Source organism: Lacerta agilis, chromosome 2, assembly GCF_009819535.1.
Source record: "Lacerta agilis isolate rLacAgi1 chromosome 2, rLacAgi1.pri, whole genome shotgun sequence".
NCBI lineage: Eukaryota > Metazoa > Chordata > Lepidosauria > Squamata > Lacertidae > Lacerta > Lacerta agilis.
In genome coordinates this window covers 3,009,103-3,031,703 of record NC_046313.1, presented here as the reverse complement: position 1 = coordinate 3,031,703, position 22,601 = coordinate 3,009,103, and the positions used below count along the sequence as shown (strand labels likewise).

At 44.8% G+C, this 22,601-nt stretch overlaps 1 protein-coding gene across 1 annotated transcript in view; it reads left to right on the top strand.

Annotated features, from left to right (window-relative positions):
- Nucleotides 1-714: 714 nt before the first annotated feature.
- The window catches only part of STAT6 (signal transducer and activator of transcription 6), a 61,409-nt gene continuing 39,522 nt past the window's right edge, over nt 715-22,601 (top strand). Inside the window, exon 1 of the mRNA XM_033137173.1 lies at nt 715-949. The gene's annotated coding sequence lies outside the window, so the exon portion shown is untranslated. The remainder of the gene's footprint in view (nt 950-22,601) is intronic.

Here is a 22,601-nt window from a genome sequence, read left to right as displayed (position 1 = left end):
GGATTCGAACCGCCAACCTTCTGATCAGCAAGCCCTAGGCTCTGTGGGTTAAGAAGGCCACTTAAACAGCTGCAAATACAAACAGTGACCATATACTGTGAGATAACTGATAACAGGGATACCATCAGGGCTACAGAATTTCAGTTTAGACCTCCAAATCCCCCTTACAATGTGCGGCCATTTTATCCAGTTCCTTCTTCCAAACCTATCCAGAGCAAAAAGGCCCCCTTTAGGTGTCATGAAGGCATTGTTGTTACTCAACAGCCTTTCCATCAGGGAGAAACTGCTTTCATGTACAAACAGGGAATTTAGAAAGTGCCACTTTTGGATCTGCGCATAAAGGACAAGTCATCGTATAACAGAAATATTTTCCATCTGTTAACAGTAATTCCTAAGTTTAGCCATCATCTTTTGCCACGAGGGTCTGGAGGCGACTTTAAGTAGTGCAGCAGAAATATGCAAAAGCCACACGCACAATAAAATTCTGACCTACACCAGGGCGCACGGTTTCTTCCGGCGCGCGTGCCAAATGGATTTGGGAAGCGCTCGTCTCCCGGGCTTCCTGAAATTTACTAGGAAAGCTGGCCACGGGCGCGCGGAGAGGAAGGGCCCATGGCGTCAGAGCCCCGCCTGACGCCCCCAGTCTGTCCCTGACCCTTCCTTTCTTCCTGGATCACTGGGGTGCTTCTCTCTCGCTCTACTTTCGCTTGTGATTCCGGGCTCGGCTCTGACGCCCGCCAGATCGCGCCCCGCCCCAAAGCGCTGCGTCCGAAGTAGGAAATCCACCCACAGCAGCTTCTGGGATCGGCGGCGTTGCCTCCCTTCGAAGATCGAAAGTTGGGATTAAAAGCAGGTGGATTAAAAAAACAAACTCGAGGGGAGGCGAATCTTTGGAAGCGGGCGAGGAGCGCAGCGAGCAAGCGAGCGAAGGGACCCCGGCTTCAAACAGGTTGACAAGACTTGGAGGCGCAGGGGGTTGGGGTTGGGGTTGGGGTTGGGGTGGGCGGGTTGGCGCTGCTGGGTCAGGGGCGGCGGCGCGAGCGAGGCAATGGCACATCCCGACTATGGGCCGGGGAAACGCGCGCAGGTGCGCCCAGGTGGCTTCCTAGCGGGCGGGAGGAAAAGAGGCTGTGCTGACGCAGGGAACCTTCGGCGCCACGGGGAAAGGAGAGGGGAGCCCATCCGCGTCAAAAGGTCCCCGAGGAAAAGGGCACCTTAAGAAACGAGCTCGCGGGGTTCAGCGGGTCTTACTCCCAAGTAAATAAGTTTGGGAGCTACCACTGACAAGCTCGCTTGGGTCTCGTTCCAGATTGAATTTGTAATTCGCCGCCCTGCCTTTTTTTAAAAAGGGCCGCTGCTATTAACAAATAAACTACAGTTGACACGTGGACAGATCAAGAAGGGTGTCTTTACTCCGGTGTTGTTTAATTTCGTAACATATTGCCAGTATTCCAGAAAACGAGCAGCCCATCCCCACCAGCATTTGGTTCAATCTGCTTGGTCCACATTTAAATTCAAGCAGAAAATATTTTCTTCCCTTTGAACGCTGCCCCTCCCGTTTATCAATATGCCAACACTTTATATTACAGTATTTCATTGGTAAAGTAAAAGAAAAACGACGTTACTCACACTTAATCTAAGCACAATCACAAGAGCTCCTGATTAGGCATTTAGCTAAGTGATGTTGAATGTTATCTGTTAACTGTTCTATCCTGTTCCCCAATTGTTTTTGTTTAAACCATTTCTGAAACCAAGAACTTATACATTGACTGCTAATGATGAACCATATGTTGTTGTAGATATTGCTGCACATTTATTATGCTATTTTTGTGATTTACAAATCACATGAGAAGACCTGGCCTATTAATTTATTTGTATCATTTATTATTCCTATGATCTTTGTTTATAAAACCCAATAAAAAGTTATTCCTACAAAGGTCACTGCTAATAGATTCAAATCCCAGCTCACAAACGTGCTTTGAAAGTGTGTCCTGGTGCATGTGCTTGCAGCATGTGTGCAAATTTATGTTGGGGAATTCCAGAAAACTTGTTAGCAGGATGTTGCACTGAGAAGCCACACACACACACACACACACACACACACTCAGAGGGCGTGTGTTGCCTCACAGTGCACAGACTTAAAATACGGTATCTCTGTGGCCAAGAGACTGTTCCATTTTCTTTCCTTTTACAAGAATTATATACGATTGGTTTGTAACGTACAAAACCTCTCAGAGGTTTACACAAAATAAAACAAAACTTTAGAATTGCCCATAAAAGACTGTTAAAAGCAGGAATTTAAAAAATGCAAAGTGTAATTCATCAGATGCATTCATGAATCAGGGACTACCTAAATGGGGTATATCTACAAAATCTATCTCATTTCTCCCCCTGAGTGCAGTTTTGATTGGTTTTTGCAGAAGGAAAGTCAGCACAAGAGATACTGGTATCACAGTGTTAAGCTGAGCACAGAATTCAACCCGATGAATACAGGACCCAATTTGTGTGGGTGTGACGCCTCCTGGTTAGGAACCAGGGATCATAGAGTTGAAGCTGAAGGAGCCTTTTAGGTTGTCCATGCAGGAAAGCATGTCCAACAGATGACATTCCAACCTCTGCTTGAATACCCCCGGAGAGGGAGAGCCCACCTAGAGAGGGGTACTTCGTATAGGGAAAGGACTCGGTGGTAGAGCATCTGCTTTGTATGCTGAAAGTCCCTGGTTCAATCCCCAACATGCTCAGTGGTCCTGTTCCTGGCCTTCCATGGGTTAGCCACTCGAGAACAGGATTCTGGCCTAGATGAGCCAGTGACCTGTTCCATGTTCTTGTTCTCAAGACATCTCCAGGTAAGGCTGGGAATGTCCCCTGTCTGAAACCCTGGAGAGCTGCTGTCAGTCAGTGCAGACAGTGCTGAGCTATGTAGGGCAACATCCTGTGTTCCTATCTGATACCCTTGCTTGCAAGTCAAGGGTGTGAGTGTTTTGAGGGGCTTAAATAATTTGCAGTAAGTGATCCTCAGAAAGTATGTCAGGAATAGGCTTTTCTGATGGTTGTTTTGAAAACAAGTCAACTGGGGACAGCATGTCTTTTAACAGTTCGGCAGTCTTAATTTTTATTCTCCTCTTATGGGTTATCGGAAGACCATTTCTGCTGTTTTTGAAAACAAAATGCTGGACCAGGTGAACCTTACTCTGATCCAAAACTATTATAGAATAGCTGTGGTTCTTTAACCACTTACCTGGAGGCAAATCCCACTGAACTCTAAAGAGCTTGTGGGTCATGGATAGGATTGCACTGGGAAGTACCAAAGCAGAATGATTGCAGTTTGAACTCCACCTCTGCTGCAAACTTACTATCTGGTCATCAGTCCAAACTATTATTAACTGATATTATTCATTTATTCTTTTTTAGTTGCTGTTGATTTTAATCATATTTTGATTGTTTTTAAATACTTGCTTTTAACTGTTTTCATAGATAATTTTAATATTTTATTTCAGATTTGTATAAGCCACTTAGAGATTTTTCCCTACAATCAAGTACTGTATATAAATTTTGTTAGATAAATAAATGATCTAATCACAGATCTCCCATCATTTCCTTTTTCTGTTAGTTAGTTAAAAGCAGCTATGGGGGAGGAGGCAGTTTGAACTGGGACCATAGGAGCAAACTCCTAGGGGTCAACGGGTCTTTGACCCCCCCCCCAATAAAATATTTGACAGTTGATGGGTGTTACCATTCAAATGGTGTGCATGTGATTGATTATGTGGGGGCAGGACTTATCTGCCCCCCCCAAGTTGACACCCTTGACTAAGACCATCCTCCCACAGTTGTTCTTTCACTCCATTAGGTAAACATGTGTATCTGTCATTTTTCTTTAATAAAACAAACAGCATTTGGGGGGGCAGGTGGGGATGGTGCTAAAAAGATGGAAAAACATGGCGATCAAATCAAATTTCTTGGTATATCCCTTTTCTGCCATTAATGCAGTCATACTGCTTCACACAGAAGTGAATGCATTCACAGTAGTGTTGCTCCTGACAACGTTTCATAGCAATAAGGTTTATTACAGGAACAGATAATTGACCAAACTCCTAGAATAGTCAAGTTTAGTAATTAATACAATAATGCTCAGTTCTAACAACAGTTCATTTTGGTGCAGCGTAATGGCAGCATAAAGCTCTCAATTCATGTATCCAATCTAGCAAGAAACATTTTAGCATAACATGCCCATCTGTCATTGCCTAATTACAGGTTTATCTCCAGCAAAATGCCTTTGTAAAGTTGCAGAAAGAACCCAAGAAAGGGTTAATCCCCACCCCCTCACTTCCAAAGCATCAGGGCCCTAACCTGAATCTGAGATTATGGGGTGTGTGCATGCCCACTGTGGCTGCTTTTTATAAATATTTAAAGCAGGGTTTGGGAACCTTCGGCCCAGGAACCAAATGCAGCCCTGCAGACCTCTCCTATCTGACCATTGCAACTCTCCGCAAGCCACATTCCTGCACTGGCCCTGCTTTGCACCCCAAATATTTTTGCATGACTGGAACATGTCCTTGAGTTCAGATTTAGCCTCTTGCTTGTCTGGATGAAAGGGGTGCAAATATGTGTAGAAACTGGCCAGCTGTACAAAGGTACCATGTATATTTGTTTCTCCACCCACTTTTGCCATTGTCCCGCCCACTACTGGCCTGTGGCCATCTGGGAAGGGAAGGGAATGTCAACCTCCAACTGAAGAAAAAAAAATCCCACTCCTGATTCCGGAGATCTGATTATGAATCTTTATTGTTGTCTCAATGCTTTTATCTCAGGCTCCACTCCTCCGCATGCAGTACCAGAATAATAATATAATAGTGACCTGCTTTACGGGGCAGGCTGTTTTGACTATGGCAGACCAACACGGCTACCCACCTGTAACTGGGGCAGGCTGTGTTAGGGATTATGACAAGATAATGCATATGTGTTAAGTATTATTATTACTTAACATCTTGGGGTGGAGGGTGGTTGAAGGACAGCCAGTTTATTTATGTCCTTCCCCCATGTACTTAGGATAGATCTTAACACCTTTCTCTCTAGAGAGGTCTGCCTGTACCGACTTTAATGTCCTTTTTGGGGCCAAGCAAAGGCTTTGTTGTACCTTCTCAAGCTTTTCAGATACAGTTTTAATCCGACTGTTTTTATACAGCTTATGATTTTGAGACTTTTGGTAAATTATGGCGTTTGTACTTTCATTATAATAGTAATGCAGGAAACCAGGCAGAGGGCCTTCTCGGTAGTGGCGCCCGCCCTGTGGAACGCCCTCCCAGCAGAGGTCAAAGAGATAAGCAACTACTTGACTTTCAGAAAATACCTGAAGGCAGCTCTGTTTAGGGAAGTTTTTAATCTGTGACATTTTAATGTATTTAATATTTGTTGGAAGCCTCCCAGAGTGGCTGGGGGGACCCAGCCAGATGGGCAGGGTACAAATAAAATAACAACAACAACAACAACAACAACAACAACAACAACAATAATGTCCTTGTAGTGAAGCACCATGGGGATCTGGTTGAAGGGTGGTATAGAAATCAGAAATCATGATCATAATCTTGCCCAACGAGGCTTCCTGTCAAACTATACTAAGGTCTAAGGGGCAGTGGAGACTGTAATAAAGGGGAAGTGTTTTAAATACGTTATTCACTTGGTTTCCTTGCTGAGGATTGCCTAACCAGCAAAATGGGTACAGCCTGCAGCTTTGGGGACAGTGGGTGGTGGTTGCTCAGAAGATGAGCAAGATCCGGGTCAAGTCGTGTGGTGTATTGTGCAAATGGTAAGATACAGCATGTTGTGTTTGCCAAAATCATAAGGAAGTCCAGGAAAAGACCGAGGAAATGCTTATTTGCATACTGCTGTGTAAGGAAACACATCGACCATGTTGGCATGCATGTATGGTAAGCCAAGATCTGACTTACAAAAATTATACAGGTATTGATCACTTCCACATCACTCCCCTCTTTGTGTGAGGAGGCAGAACAGAAAGGGGCTACTCAGTGTGATGTTAGAATCTGCCAGGATTGTGGTTTACTTCTTTCAAAGAAGCTTGGATTTTTAGGAGAATAAATCCCACAGCTACTAGCCATGGTGGCTACCTTCTGTTTCCATGGTTGGACGCAGTATATCTCTGAATGCCAGTTTCTGGGAATTGCAAGTGGGGAAAGCGCTGTTGCAGCACTGGATTTGGCAGGGGGAGTTAAAAGAGGCACATGGCCCAGGTGGCCAGGGGCGTCGCTAGCCACTGGGCTGCTGGGGGCGGCAAGCCCAGCGGCACCCATGGGGGCGGGGCGTCGCTCCATGCGCATGACGTCATGACGCATGCGCACAGAACAACGCCTCCGCGCGGGCCAGTTGGCCCGCCCCTCTCCCACTGCGCTCCGTGAGCGGAGCCGTCCCGGGGAAAGGAGAGGGGTTCGGCCAGCGGGGGGTGTCATTCCCCTCGCTGGCCTGCCCCTGTCCTTTCGCCCCGGGCACCGCTCACTGAGCCCAGCGGGCAGGGAGCGGAGCGGCGGCGCGTGGGAGTGGTGGGAGGGGCCGCCGCTTGTCACCCCACGTGCCGCCGTTCGTTCCGTCGCCCCGGGAGCAGCAGCACCGCACACAGTGACGGTGCGTGGGGGTCACATGCGGCGGCCCCTCCCACCACTCCCCACGCACCACCGGTCACCCCGGGAGGAGTAGCGCTGCAGGAACGGGGTGCTCGCTCGGCCAAGCGAGCACCCCGTCTGTGCAGCGCTGCTGCTCCCGGGGTGACGGAGGGAGCGGCGGCGCATGGGAGTGGTGGGAGGGGCCGCCGCTTGTCACCCCACGCGCCGCCGCTCCCTCCGTCACCCTGGGAGCAGCAGCACCGCACACACCCGCTAGGGGCGGCACGAGGGGCGGCCCGCCCCCACCGCCCCCACCCTACAACGCCCCTGCAGGTGGCAAGTTAGGAGTGCAGCAGAATTACTGGTTTCAACATTCCTCCCGTCCCCAAATGCCGAAAGGAGAGAGGAGGCAAAAGGTCTGGCATGAGTCTCTTGCCTTGGTGTGCACAGACCCTCCCTCCCCTCCCCTCCCCTGCTCACTGGAAATGCCCAGGGCAGTGTCTGCAGCTGCACCAGGATCAGGCACCTCCTTTGGCCTCCTACTCCCACCCAGGTCCTCAACTTTCTTCAACCACAAGAGAAGGGTCCAGAGAAGTCTTTGCCTCATTCTCTGTCTTGCTGGCTCCCTCCTTCCTAGGACCCGCTGTGCCAGACAGGGCAGGCCCAGTGTTAGGAATTCTGTCAGCTGCGTACATCCAAGGAACAAGGAGAGAGGGGGGGGGGAGAGTTGGTCTTACATAATCTGCCTTGATTTCCTTCCTTTCCTGGTCTTGGGTTATCATTGCCAAAATCCTGCAATACAATATAATTTCCTGACTACTAAACTATAAAGTGATTTAATTTTTTTTTGCCTTTAATTGAAGTTTTAATCTGATGAGTCAGTATAAAGAAAATGGACAATTCCTTAATTCATTTTCTTACTTTCACACAATAACGTATTTGAAGCCTTCCTTTTCCCTTTTAATGTTAGTTTAAGGAAATGCCTAAGAAATAGTTAAGCAGGAAGAATGTTATAATGTTATTTGGCAGAATGTGTTTTAGTTTCTGTAAAGAAAGAAAAAGTCGATGTTGGAAGGAATGTAGGGTACCAGTTGTTTAAAAGTTGCTTGGGATGTCGCAATCCTGGAGAAAAAGATTTATTAAACTGAACTGAGGGAACGTAGAATTCAGACAGATGTTTTTCAGATGAAGTGGGGCCTATTTAACATGAATTGTTTAATCTGTTGTGAAAGCCCGTTCGGCTTCCGAAATGTTTGACAACTGAGGTGCGGCTTCTGATTGGTTGCAAGAGCTTCCTGCACTCAAGCGGAAGCTGCCTCGGACGTTCAGCTTCCGATAAACGTTCAAAAACCGGAGCATTTACTTCCGGGTTTTTGGTGTTTGGGAGCTGAAACGTTTCAAAACGGAGGCATTCGGGAACCGAGGTTTGACTGTAGTCAATTCAACAATTTTAAAAAATACCAAACATCCTGGGCTTAGTTACAGGTGGGTAGCCTTGTTGGTCTGCCATAGTCGAAACAAAATAGGAAATTCTTTCCAGTAGCACCTTAGAGACCAACTGAGTTTGTTCTTGGTATGAGCTTTCGTGTGCATGCACACTTCTTCAGATACTTCAGATTCTTCAGTGTATCTGAAGAAGTGTGCATGCACACGAAAGCTCATACCAAGAACAAACTCAGTTGGTCTCTAAGGTGCTACTGGAAAGAATTTCCTATTTTGTTTCGATCCTGGGCTTAGCTTCTGTGTATAACAGCACTGCAATAAAGCTACCATGAAACAGGAGGATCATGGCGTGGTGTGGATATGATTCACCTGTTTCGTGGTTGATTTATTGCATGGCTGTACACACAGGAGACAGTTGTAGTTGCCTGTGAAGTGGTCCCGGTGGGGGGCACCTCTGCTCTCCCAGCTGCCCAACACAGCGTTCGCTGGCTCTTACTGGAAGGGGCGAGAGGCAGGGATCTTGGCCTGTGATGGCAGGGCCAATCTACTGTTTCTGCTGCTACACACCACACCAGGTCAAACATGTCCCTTCCCGCCCCACCTCCACTTGGTAAATGCCAGCAGCTCACAGTGTTGGGAGACATGGGAGCAACGGTGCCCCACCCATGCTGCCTGCATCACTGGGTGCTACTGATAGGAGCCAAGCCTAGCATTTCTAGGTTGAAATTGAAAATCAGTTACGATTAGCAATTATGGTCAAAGGAAATGCAAAATCAAAACATGTTGGGATTTGTGACTAGACAATGTGGAGAATGTGGCATCTGATAGCAGCAGGAGGGTGTTCTAAAATCTACTGGAGAGGAAGAGAGAGGAAGCGGGTGCTGCTGTTCTTGGGTCAAAGTCAGTTGATATTTATGTGTCAGTTCATAGTGTTGAGGCTGGAGATGGACAATGGTTTTTCAGAGAGCTGAAAGTGGTTTGAGAGAATGACATTACAGATGGACTACTCCCCCACCCCCATTCAGTGAACAGGGGAAGAGAAGGTTGGAATATCCCTGCTAGCCACACCCCCTGACAGCCAATCTGGGTTCCTGCTTGTTTAGAGGGAGTCCAGTGTGTGTATTTCTACATGGTTTGGCCCCCTTCGACGTAAATGCCACTACACAGCACCAAGGGGTTGTAGCCAGGTGAGCTCCTGTTGCTCTGTCCCAGCTTCTGCCAACCTAACAGTTCAAAAGCACACCAGCGCGAGTAGATAAATAGGTACCGTTGTGGTGGGAAGGTAAATGGTGTTTCCGTGCGCTCTGGTTTCCGTCACGGTGTTCCATGCACCAGAAGTGGTTAAGTCATGCTGGTCACATAACCTGGAAAGCTATCTGTGGACAAATGGCGACAAATGACGGCTCCCTGGGCCTGAAAGCGAGATGAGCGACGCAACCCCATAGTTGCCTTTGATTGGACTTAATCGTCCAGGTGTCCTTTACCTTTACCTTCACATTGATGCTGAGGGTTTGGCTATCCAGCACAGTCCTTCTCTAGCTTTGTGTGTTCACTGAACAGATATTTCGTATATCCCACTTTTGCTTTTGAACATACAGGCTTCTGTGGGCTTTTTAAACAATAACAAAACCTGCAAAATCTGTTTACCTGAAGCAAAATGGGATGAATTTACAGATCCTGGGCAGGGATCCCTGCTCTGTTCCTTTCTTGAGAGCTTTTGCCTGGCTGGAACATTTTCTTGAGCTCTGGTAACACTTCTTGCTTAGCTGGATGGGGGACAGAGAGATGTGTGTGGAAAACGTTGCCTTTTGTATGGCTGAGCTGTACCCTCCTGTACATAGGTAAGAGTCACACACCTGCCGCTGCGCCCCTTTTGCTACTGACCATGCCTTCCACTGGCATGTGGGCTTCCTGGAAGTTTCCTCACAAGGAATTGTAGCCCCTGGACTGAAAAGGTTTTTCCATCCCTGAGGTAGAAAGACGAGGCATCCGCATTAGTGAGAGTAGAAAGCAATTACCGTATTTTTCGCACCATAGGGCGCACCTTGTTTTTAGAGGAGGAAACAGGGGGGGAAATTTCTGGTTTTCCTCTTCTAAAAGCTCTGTTTTTTTGAGGATCAGCTAAAGATTTTGCAGCTTTTTTGCAAAGGGGGAAAAGCAAAGCTCCTTTTGCAAAGGGGGAAAAGCAAAGAGGAAAAGCCCCATTTTTATGGGGTTCAACTCACATTTCTGCAGCTTCTAAAGGAAAGGGAGCCTTTCCTACAGTTTCCAGACAGATAATCTAATCAGCCAGTCACATGTCGCTGGGGAAACAAACAACCTCCCTCTGCAGCACATTCAACAATGGAGGGCGGGGCTGAAAGAGAGCCGGGGCTCTTATCTCTCTCCCGATCTCTTGCTGATCAGCTGCTGAGTGGGTCCTTTCAACACCCCCTTTTCTCTTTGTAAAATAAAAAGCATGATCCTCTTTTGGCCCCTGAGAAATTCAGCTCCAGGCCCCTGAGAAATTCTCTTTTGGCCCCTGAGAAATTTAGCTCCAGGGACCACCATTCGCTCCATAAGACGCCCCTTACTTTTTAGGAGGAAAAAAAAGTGCGTCTTATTTAGCGAAAAATATGGTAAGCAGAAGGCGATTTCATAGAGCTTCCGTTTCCTTTGAACAAAGAAGGGGATAGAAAGACACCTTATATTGCTGATAGCATAAAAGGTTGCAGGTGGTATAAACTTTTTTCCTCCCCAAGTAGGAAACTTTGGCAGGAAGTTGTAGCAGCTTTCCGTGGGTGTGTCGGCAGAGATTTTAAATCTTAACCCCACCACATATTATGTAACATGCATCGGATTGTAAATTCCAGGACTTTAGATGTGAGTCACTTGTACTGCATGACCTTTGTGTGAATACTGAAAAATTCTGTTAGTTTACCCAGATAGGCACAGCTGGCCTACACAATTTTGCTGCCTGAGGTCCCATCTGGACTACATATTTAAAGCAGTATCACACAACCTTATACAGTCATGGCTTTCCCCAAAGAATTCTGGAAAGTGTAGTTTGTTAAGGGTGCTGAGAATTCTATTCCCCTCACAGAGCTACAATTCCCAGAGTTCACTGAGAAGAGGGACAGACTGTTAAACTAAGAATTGTAACTCCGAGGGGTAAGGGGTCTCCTAACAAGGTGAAACAGCAAATGTTGCCTCTCCTCATTCCCCCGTTCCCCAAGTTGAGATGGACGGCCATAATACCAAGGGCAACCATGTCATTTTTGAGCCTGTGGCAGAAAATTTCCAAAAATTCCTATCCCCCTCTAAGAATTTACTGATCTCATTAATGAATTCCCAAATCAGCTGCCTGGGGATTTTATGGCACCATTGAAGTTTTACCATCAAATGTTTGTTTTAAACCCATTTGATAGATAGCTCTGGAAGTCTCAAAAATTCAGCAGCCAATGGAGTTTGGCTTTGCTTTTTGATCATTTAGTGTTTCACTTTGCCATGGCAGGTATTGTAATTACATTTTCAAGGGAAAAGGAAGGGCTGGTTTGCTTCATAACTATATTTTCAACTGAATCATTGCAGGTGCAAAACATTTCACCAACATAGTTCCCTCCAGATATTTTGGACTACAGCTCCCATATTTTCTGACCGTTGGCCATGCTGGCTGAGGATGATGGGAGTTGCAGTCCTGAATATCTGGAGCAGACCATGTTGGCAAACCTTGCAGGTCATGGCAGACGCTTCTCAGGCATGGTGATAGGGAGGTAAGTCTGCTTTCTTTCCTGTTTTACTTCTTCAGTTACTTTAGTACTATAACCTGCCATCCAGAATTAGGCCTAGTCAGATGAGGTAGTAGAGTTGTTGCTATTACTAATGTTGTTGTTGTCATTCTATAATTTTAAAAGTTAGCCTATATGCTGCCCCAGTATTGTAATATTCTCAGATTATGTGGTGCTGGAATGGACTGCATCTGTGGGATGACATTTTTTTTAGTGTTCCCCTCCATGGTGAACAAGGCTCGTGTTTTTGTCCCTGATGTGCAATCTTACAGTGGGTTGTTTTTATGTGAAGGATCATCCAAAATGGGTGCCCCTTCCTGTAGTTTGAAATAGTCCAGTCCAGGGGCGAAACTAGGCTTTACTGTATTTACACGAATCTAATGTGCCATCGAAGGCTGATCGCCGTAGAATTGATGCTTTTGAATTATGGTGCTGGAGGAGACTCTTGAGAGTCCCGTGGACTGCAAGAAGATCAAACCTATCCATTCTCAAAGAAATCAGCCCTGAGTACTCACTAGAAGGACAGATCCTGAAGTTGAGGCTCCAGTACTTTGGCCACCTCATGAGAAGAGAAGAATCCCTAGAAAAGACCCTGATGTTGGGAAAGATGGAGGGCACAAGGAGAAGGGGACGACAGAGGATGAGATGGTTGGACAGTGTTCTTGAAGCTACTAACATGAGTTTGGCCAAACTGCGAGAGGCAGTGAAGGATAGGCGTGCCTGGCGTACTCTGGTCCATGGGGTCACGAAGAGTCGGACACGACTGAACGACTGAACAACAACAACAACAATGTGCCATCGAATCTAATATGCACCCTAATTTTCATGACATATTTGGCCGAAAAAGGTGCACATTACATTCGAGTAAATATGGTATTTCACCCACGTCAAAGACCCAGTTTGGCACCCCCGCATGCATTTTTGTACACACACAGGCTAGGCTTCACTCGGGGCAAAAAAACCGGCTAGGCCCCCCCCCCAGCTATGGCTTTGGTCCAGTTCACTTTACCCCTTCAGGATTCTTACCACCTGATTCTGCTGCATGTGTAGACTTCGGTTAGAAAGCCTTCTGAGGCTGACAATATTTTCCTCAAGTTACACAGGCGGGTAAATATTCAGGTGTGTGGTTACTTGCAGTTGAGTTAAATTTGCCTAGCTGTTTTATTTTGTAGAGAATCATTAATAAACTGGAACAGATTGGTTGCTCTCCAGTCCTTCCCTAGCTATCAGTCATGTGCCATAAATCATTAACGTAGCTGTGTGTGTTTAGCAAAGCTGGTCAATATTGGTGTGTTCACACCATTAATTTTCATGAATAAAACAATAATATTTCTGTCTTGTTTTTCGGGGTGGGGTGCTCAATTTGCACATTGAAGAGGAGATATTGTATTTTTCTGTGTATAAGACTAGGCTTTTTTCATAAAAAATAATGTCCAAAATTTGGGGGCGTCTTATAGACGGAAAAATACGGTACAGTGGTACCTTGGTTTGCAACCATTTTGGATTACAACCATTTTGGATTACAACCACGTCAAACCTGGAAGTGCCTTCCCTTTTTTTGGATTACAACCCTTTTTTTTGGGAGGCCCCATTGGTGAAAGCACACCTTGGGTTACAACCCGTTTTGGTTTACAACTGGACCTCCGGAATGCATTATGGTTGTAAACCAAGGTACCACTGTATACCACTCCCTATAATAGCAGACTCAGAGGGTGAGTGCCAACCTGAATGGAGCCAAGATGTGGCGACTGAGAAACAAGAGGGAGGGAGGTGTTTCTTAGGAGAATCCCAAGGTTTATAGATGTACCCTCCAAAAAAAAAAAAAAAAAGCCTTTACAAAAACCTAAGGAGGCAACCCACCTAAAAAGCAACTCGATGAGGATTGAGCATTCTCAGTAACTATGGAGAGCTGATGTCAGGTAGGAAATCCCAAAAAGAAGGTGGAGGGAAGTGGAATGTCCTGTTTGCGCTCTTTACAGTTTATAGCAGGGGTGGGGAACCCACGGCCCTCCAGGAGTTGCTGGAGTGCATCTTCCATCTTCATATCTGGCCACCAGTCACGTTGGCTGGGGCTGACGGAAGTCCAATGACACATGGAGGGCCACATGCTCCCCACCATGGCTTAAAGTATCCTGGACACTGCTATTGGGAGGTGAAGAAACACTGCAGATGTGTCCCAATCGTTTTGCCACATTAATAAATATCGAGAGCAAGCCCTTCCTTTAAAATAGATTGGTCTGCATACCACCTCCTTTGCAGGCAGCCTCCCGATTATGGTTTTGAAGACATCAAATATACATTTCTACTGCTGAAGCTAAACAGATCTAGCCTTGTAAACTGCTTGGATGAGAAACATCCTGTCAAGTGTATGCAACCCACTCCGAACAGTTTAAAGAAAGGCTGGAGATGTACACATTAACCTTGCTCCAATATAATATATGTGGTTCATATGATGCCGGTAAATCCTGGTTTGGGGAAGTGTGCTACATTCTCTGGATGACCTTGGATAAAGCAGTCCTGAGTCTGTAGGGTGCAAAGAAGCTGTTGGTAGGTACTAGGAGGCAGTGTGCCTTTGACAATACCAGTTGCTGGGAATCCCAAATGGGAGAGTTCCGTTGTGCTCAGGTTTTGCTTGGGGGCTTCCCATAGGCATCTGGTAGGACAGGATGCTGGACTAGATGGGCCACTGGCCTGATCCAGCAGGACTCTTCTTACATATCTGCCTTGTTCTAAGAGCTTATCAGCTGATAAAATCACATGGCTGCTTCAGGCGACCTGCACTATTTATATAGAGCGGCAGCTTCAGAGAAGTTCTAGGGCAGCAGGTGTTTTGTGGCTGTCTGGCATTGAATCGCTACACATATTTCTGGCCTGCATCACTGCTTGAATGCAAAAAGTATCAGCTTCAATCTCCAGCATCTCCAGGTAGCACTGAAACCCTGGAGAGCACTGGTGTGCAGAAAAGAGTGAAACTTACAGTTCTGAGAGAGAGAAATAGAGTGGTTTTTGGATGCCGCGTCAGAGGAAGTGTGAGTGACATCCTAGTCAGTGATTTGTGCACTTCCTCTTTCGGGGAGATGCTTTCCTGGCTCCCTCCCAACGCTTGCAGACAGAGGCTCTTGGAAGTGTGAAAGAGTTCTTTATTCCGGCAAGTAATGGTACAGCAGCAGATGCAGCGCTCTGCGGTTGCAGTTCAGGATTAGGGCAAGAAATTCAGAACTGGAGAAAAGCAACAAAGGTGTCCCAACAAGTTTCCCCACTCCTCCTGCTAAGCTTTAACATGCAAGGTTTTGGGCTTGCAAGACTCCCTCACTTTATGAGAAGGTTGGGATTGCAAGCATGCACTCCTTTGGGGCTGGTGCGTCTGCTCCCACCCACAAAAGCAGCGCCTGGTTCTAGGCATCACAGCTACAGCCTCCTGCTCATCCTGCTCAGTTGCCGCTGCCTCCTTGGCTGACCAAAGGCCTCCTCAGCCTCCACTGAGTCTTCTCTGCACTGCCACATGCAGCAGAGCTGGCACCTCCAACTTCCAAAGCAACTGAAGTCAGGGTGGAAAGGGGCAATTCCCCCTCCTCCAATTCAGGTGCCCACAGTTCTGCACCATATGCTTCCTCCTCCTCCTCCTCCTCCTCCTCCTCCTCCTCCTCCATCAGAGCCTGCCAACCCAAGCCTGATCCTGACAGCACTGCAGGGCTCATGACAGATGCATGAGGTAGACGCACATTTGGAACTTCTTGGGGAGTCTACATTACTATACTGGACTTTACATTGGAAACATGAAAAGCGGAAGGGAATGTGGCCTTTTTACATCTGAAGTTCAACATACCTATTGCTGAGTGAAAAAATGGGAAGTCCCAGTATGAAGAAAAACCTTGTGTTGATAAAGGAATCTCATATTAAACAACCCAATTTTTTTTTTTTAATTTAAAAATTGTCCAGTAGCACCTTATAGACCAACTAAGTTGGTTCTGATATAAGCTTTCGTGTGCATGCAGACTTCTTCAGCTTATACCAGAACAAACTTAGTTGGTCTCTAAGGTGCTACTGGACATTTATTTATTTTTATTTCAACTGCATCAGACCAACACGCCTACCTACCTGAATTCAACAACCCAGTTTTAGAACCATGAAATCATAGAATTGTAGAGTTTCAAGGGATGCCGATGGGTATCTATTCCAACCTCCAACCATGTAGGAATCTCAACTAGATCATGCATGACACATGGCCATTCAGTTGCAGGGAGTATTGTGTGACGCACCTACACACTGCAGCTGACACACTAATGTGTTGCGACACACAGTTTGGAAAGCTCTGTTATAAACCCTTTTGCAGCACAGAACGATGTTGACTTTACAGATGTTCCCATGTGGCAAGATACGCAAGCATGTTTTAAGTAAAGTTTAGGACTCTACAGTTCCAGGGCCCCAGGCCCCGTTCCTTTTGAATCTCTCTGTTTTGAATCCTTTCTCTAACCCCTTCAGGGATAGAGGAGAAATTCAGTGTGGTTCATATTGTTACACGCCACCCCAATCTCCAAGGGGTGTTTCTTCCGGAAATGAGTCCCAGCGGAGACTGTGGTGTCTTTAGGATGTTCACATTTACACATATATTTATTTACACATAGTATATAAAACCTGAGCCTACAATGGAAGAGTTCAAAGCATTACACTCCCTAAGGGTTCTGTTTCTCCTATTGCTGCTGCCTTGGATTCACATTGTCAGCCCACATTGTGCTCTGACCTCCTCCCCACCTGCTCTCCAGCTTGTTGTGTTTCACAGACTGACACCTTCTCCCCTCAATCATGCCACAGCCAACTCAAATCCAAAAAAACTTCCTCCTAAAAAAACCTCTGGCATTGTCTTCTGACTAATGATCTCAGAGCTCAGGGAGGGGCTCTCCTCATTTGCTGGCTGGTGCAGAATCTCCCTGTTTTTGTTCTCTGCTGATGGTCTGCCTCTAGTGATTTCTTTAGCACAGAAAAACTGGTTTGGCTTGTGTCTTGACACTGCTAAATTCAACGTCTTAATACTCCCAAGCATTGATTAAACTCCAACACTTAATAAATCCCAGAATTAAGGGTGTCTGGCACCCACAAACACATAACAATATTTTAATTTGAAAGTGGGTCTGTTTCTGTGGTCCTACACCATGTACTGTTCCCCATAACAATTCCACAGTCTGTGTCCCTATAGCCAGGGCAAAATTTAAGCTGGTTGATTTATTTTATTTTATTATTAGCACTTCGGTTGGGGTTGGGCAGGATGTAAGAAAAAGGCAAATGCCAGTGGTTTAAGTCAGAGATGGAATCATGTTATAGGACCTGTAAATTGAATGTGCAAGCAACCAAGGCAAGTTAAAACTTTCTTTTCTTTTCTGCTTGGCAAGGAAAGTGAAGGGAAGGTATTAATGGTAGTCAGTCTCCCAAAGCTAATCCAATGGATAGTAACCTTGAAAGGGCTCTGGGTGACCTATCATGAAAGGAAAGCTGATGAAAATCAGGTTCTTCATATTTGCATTAATTTTTATTTATGTATTTATTTAAAGCATTCCAATCCTGCTCTTCAACCAAAAGTGGCTCCCCACTGTGCTTATAAATGTCAGTGATAAAGCAGTCCCATCCCTCAGATTTACAATCTAAAAGACACAAAAGGGAAAGGGATTGGGACGGCAGAGGAAAAAGGAAAGCTCAGGTATGAAACTACAGATTATTCTTGAAATAATCAACTGAGATGCAAAGATTTCAAGGAGAATCCAAAAGTTGCCTGTCTTTCTGCCGATGGAGAGGTCCTCCTGCAATCCCGTTTCTCTTCATCTCCAATTGCCTTCGGAATTACATTCTTATGTTAACAAACAAAATGATACATTTGCTACAACCATCTGCAAAAAAAAGTATTCTTTTGTTTTTAGGATTCAACTGAAATGAACAGAAATTGAAATCATGGCCAGACAAACTTTACTTGGCACTTCCACAGGTCTTGGCTAGAAATCCTGTTGGCTTCAGTAGAATATATTTTACTTCCATGATTTATTGTGTTTAGATTTGGCTACTAGTTGCTTTGCAAGGGAGATGTTTTCCCCCAGCTGCTCTGGTTTGGTGTTTGCAACGTTTTAAAGTCTTTTTGTTGTTGTTACTGGTATCGTTATCAGAAGGGCAGCGAATTATGTGCAACTACTTTATAATACAGTATAATCTACCTCCCAAAGGGAGTTGGTAACATTGGCGGCAGGGGGAGAGGCAGGAAGATAAAGAGATGCAAGCATGATTTTTAAATAACACCTGACATTTGATAGTGTTCTGATTCTTAAAGGACGTGACAGCTTAAATTGGCACTTTTCAGTGCAGTAGAAAGATCTGTTACAGAAGAGTTACAAATGACATTGTGATTGTTTTCCTATTTTCCTGAAGATGTTCTGCGGTTTGCAGAACGGGGCTCCCTAAGCATAGTCTGGCACTTCCTGGTATACAGTAGATTTTTTATTAATGTATTTTTATGGTCAGGATGCGAGAATTCATGTCTTCGTGCTTGAGTTGGGGCTGAAAAAGAGACAGCTTTTGTGGTTTCAGTGTGGGCAAAAAAGGGGAACAATCTCTGTGTTTTGTGCTTGCTGGAAAAGATTGTTAAGAGGTTTAAGGTGGATAGAAGCATTCTATCAGGACATTTGGATATCTTATGTGTTCAAATTACGATGGCTATATTGATGGTTACTATATTCTCTCAGTGTGAGCTGGTGGGTGCGTTTTCTTTGTTTTCTCTGTGTTCCTTTCTTTGTTAAATTTGTTATAAAATACTTTTTTGAAAGAAAGGAAAGGCTTTGGGGAGCTTGACTGATGTTGTTTGGAACTGGGAAGCTTGTTCCCCATCTGCTTAACCTACAACGTATTCTCAGTGTGAGCAGCTGTGGGTTTTTTCCTTTCCTTTTTTCTGTTAAAATTTATTTTAAGAAAGAAAAAGTTTGGGGGAGCTTGATCAGTGTTGCTTTGAGATGAGTACTGCCACCCTGCTTGGAAGCTTGCTGCCCCTGTACTCAACCTATATGTTTGCAGAGGCATCGTGCATTTACCTATAAAGGGGGGGGAAACCCCTAATAAATGGCTATTCTAAAATTCTGTACCTTGGATATGTGAGAGAGAGGTCTGAAACACTGTTTTGGTGCACTGGAGGGGAAATACATATTCTGCACTTATGCTAATTAACAGGAAGCCTGCAAGTGAGCGTTGTTCGTATCTTGGTTTCCCCCCTCTTTGAAGATAACATGTATGACTTGAATTTGGGCTTTTGTTTTCTTTTAATGCAGTCTGTTGTTGGAGGGGTTGGCTGCTGGAAGAAGCAATAAAGACAGAGTTTGTGACACTGAGAGGTGTTGGACAGATGAAATGAATTTCAGAGAGTTAAAATCGATGCCCTGGATTCCCTAAACCAGCTACCAACTGCTTGGTCCCTGCCCCCCCCCCCAAATGCCCAACACAAAACAGTATTAATTCTAGTGTTGAGATTCTTTTCTGATAGGTCTTTTGTTTATGTGATTTTCTTAATCAATACTAGTAAGTGCAACTTGTGTCACAATCCATCGTTCGTTTCCAAGTTGTCAGTGTTTATAGTACTTTTTTTTAAGATTTGCCTTGAGACAGTCTTTAAACCTCTTTTATTGTCCACTGGCATTATGGTTTCCATTTTTAAGTTCGGAGTAGAGGAGTTGCTTTGGAAGACGATAATCAGGCATCCAAACCAGTGAAGTTGATGTTGAAGAATCATTGCTTCAGCACTGGTGATCTTTGCTTCTTCCACTGTCTGTAAATAGTGAAAAGTAGAAACAGCCAGGCTGCCTTATCTCTTTGAAATTACTTAGAAGGGAGCCAGCACTTTTGTTTACAGGAATGACTGTACTCCAGAGATTCCAATGCTGAACTTTTAAATCTGTGGAAAGGACAAGGGATGGTTACCTTTCATTTTTACTTTGCTTTAAATTACTTACTTCTCTTTTTGTGGGTCTGCCTGCACCTGGGAATGTGATTTAGAGTATTTGCAATCTGTTGGTCTGCATGGGGTGGTGGGAAGGGGGCTTTTAGGTGGTGGTGAGGGGGTGCTAGTTATTTCTTTGTTTGCTTGGTTAAAATTGAATACATGAATATGTGTGTGTATGGAAAAAAGAAGGGTGCCTTCATATTTTCCTTTATAACTTTCCTTCTAGTAGGCTTTGAGTCTTATTTCTGCTTCTTTTTAGTGACAGTTCAGAACCTCTGCCCCCTACTGGCAGGGGCCCTGGTGCAGTTGCCCCATTTGCCCCATTATAAATCTGGGCGTAAAGGAGAGCTATGTCTACCTGTCTCATGATTTCCTTGTTTATGCCAATAAACCTTTTATTTCATTTCATTTCATTAAAAAAAATATTTCCAGCCTTTTGCTGGTGGATTTTGTTGCACATGTGGTAATAGCTGTTGCAATAGTGTGCTATAAATGGCTCTTTATTGAGTACCTCTTAACTGCAGTCTTGACCCAACTATCTAAATTAGATGGTTTCTGACCCTCTCCCTTGTAATAGTTAATGAGTAAATGCAGTGGCTTCACTTGCTATAAAACTTGAAAACGCTACAGGCAGAATCACACATTGAAGTACATCCTGATTGTTTCAGATGCTTCATTGGGAGGCTGACATTTTTTTTAATTGATTGGCTTGTTAAGAAATTGAACTGCATCCTTCTCATATTAATTCTTACAAGTCTGGCTGATGAAGAATTGATCAAGATTGGCTGATGAAGTATTCAACGAAACAGATTGGTTATCCGGAAACTGTTCCAGTGATATTTGGTGACAGATTATGTATATACAGTGGTGCCTCGCTAGACGAAAATAATTCGTTCTGCGAGTGTCTTCGTCTAGCAATTTTTTCGTCTAGCGAAGCACCAATGCAAGTAGCGGTTTTCGTGCGACGAAAAAAATTTTTTCCGTCTTGCGAGGCAGCCCCATTGACAATTTCGTCTTGCGGGGCAGCCTTCCGCTAGCGAATGCCTTTCGTCTAGCAAGTTTTTCGTCTAGCGAGGCATTCGTCTAGCGGGGCACCACTGTATCAAACTTTTAAATTATTCTACTGCAACTGCTGAAGAAGATTTAGAGAGTTTGGTTGTAATTTCTGATCATTTGTATTAGTCTCTAAATAGTGTTTAGCGCCATTGTTATTGGCCATTGTGTTGTGTTATATTGTTCAGCTAAACTAATGCAATTGGCAGATAAACTCCAGGGTAAAGTTGGGTTCACACACCAGAGAAAACTGGCACACATATACAGGAGAAAGTGCGGGAAAGACTTTCTATTCTGTGTGGTGTGATCAATTTTTTTTTCACAGTTCTTGTTTTTGTAGGGAAAGAGTGGGCTGAGGCCTTGCTCATTGGAGGCTTTTTTTGGCAGTGAGGAGAGATTTTAGTTTGCCAGGATCTGATGAGTAGGCCTAGCATGTGTTACCCATTCCCGCAGCTGGGATGCTGACACTGATTCTCAGACATATGTGTAAACCAAAATCATGTGTGCCCCGGATTGCTTCTGAGAGCAGAGCCGTAGCTACGACGGGTGGGGCTAGCCAGGTTTATTGCCCTGGGTGAAGCCTCCCAGCATGTGTGTGTTTTTGTTTGTTTGTTTGTGTGTGTGTGTGTGTGTGTGTGTGTGTGCGTGCGCGCCAAACTGGATCTTTGACCCGGGTGAAATAAAGCCTAGTTTCGCCCCTGTCTGAGGGTACTTCTGGCCAATATATTGCAAGGGGCATTAAAGTGCATAGCACAACTTTATGTTTGCACAGTTAAAGTGGATTAAAGTGCTCTGTTGCCCTAGCACAACAGATCCACTTTTTTAAAGACTTTGCATGGTTTGGAAAGTGACTGGGAAATGATTGAAAAGTGCGGAGTGAACAAATGATTAATGGGAAGACATGTAAGCGTCCTGCAAGCAAATTGGGATGAATACAAGACAAATCCTAATGGTTGTTTAATCACCCCATAAGCAAATTGGATCGGATGCTCAGTAAGGACCGTCCATAATATAACCATTGTGTAAGCAGATTAGAATGCTGAATAAATAGGTTGTCTGGAGGGGCTTAGTTGGAGAAACAAGAACTTCTGAATTTTCAGGTTAAAGACCTCAGGTACACACATGTGCTGGTCAGAGATTGTACCTTTAAATCATCAAGTCATCTTGCCTTTTGCTGTGGCAAACCTGCCTAGTGTGAGATTTCTGCTCCTTTCAGGTGTTTGTGCTTCTTCCCCTTTCACCTTTAGTAAGTGCTTAAAATAACATAATTGCTCTACAGGATCTCTTACAGATCCATTCTTTTGACCCCTTTCATCTAATTTTTTCTTCCCTCTACTTTTTTGAAAGATGTCTTTTTAGATAACAGGATCAAATGCAAATTTTATCCGAGTGGTGGCAGTGTTAGGGTTCATCCACCTGTACCTTTGCTACACATTTCTAGACACAGGTCCAGGCTTTCCAGGTCCTTTTTAAAATTATTATTGCCCCAGCGCTTTCCCTGTGAAAACCTGCTGTTTACTGCTGCATTGGAGCAAACAGGAATCTGCAGAAAACCTGAATTGCTATTTGCTCCGATTCAACGTTCCTTTGTGCAATCCCCATTGCTTATACCCAAATAAGCTGAGCAACCAAATAAGTTTCATAGCTGTGCAAAGATCTGAAGGGCAGGTCTCCACCATTCAAGCCCAATGCTTGGCTACTCTGCCACATTGACGTAATATAAATATATTATTGATATACAGAATAGCTTCATCCTGAGCT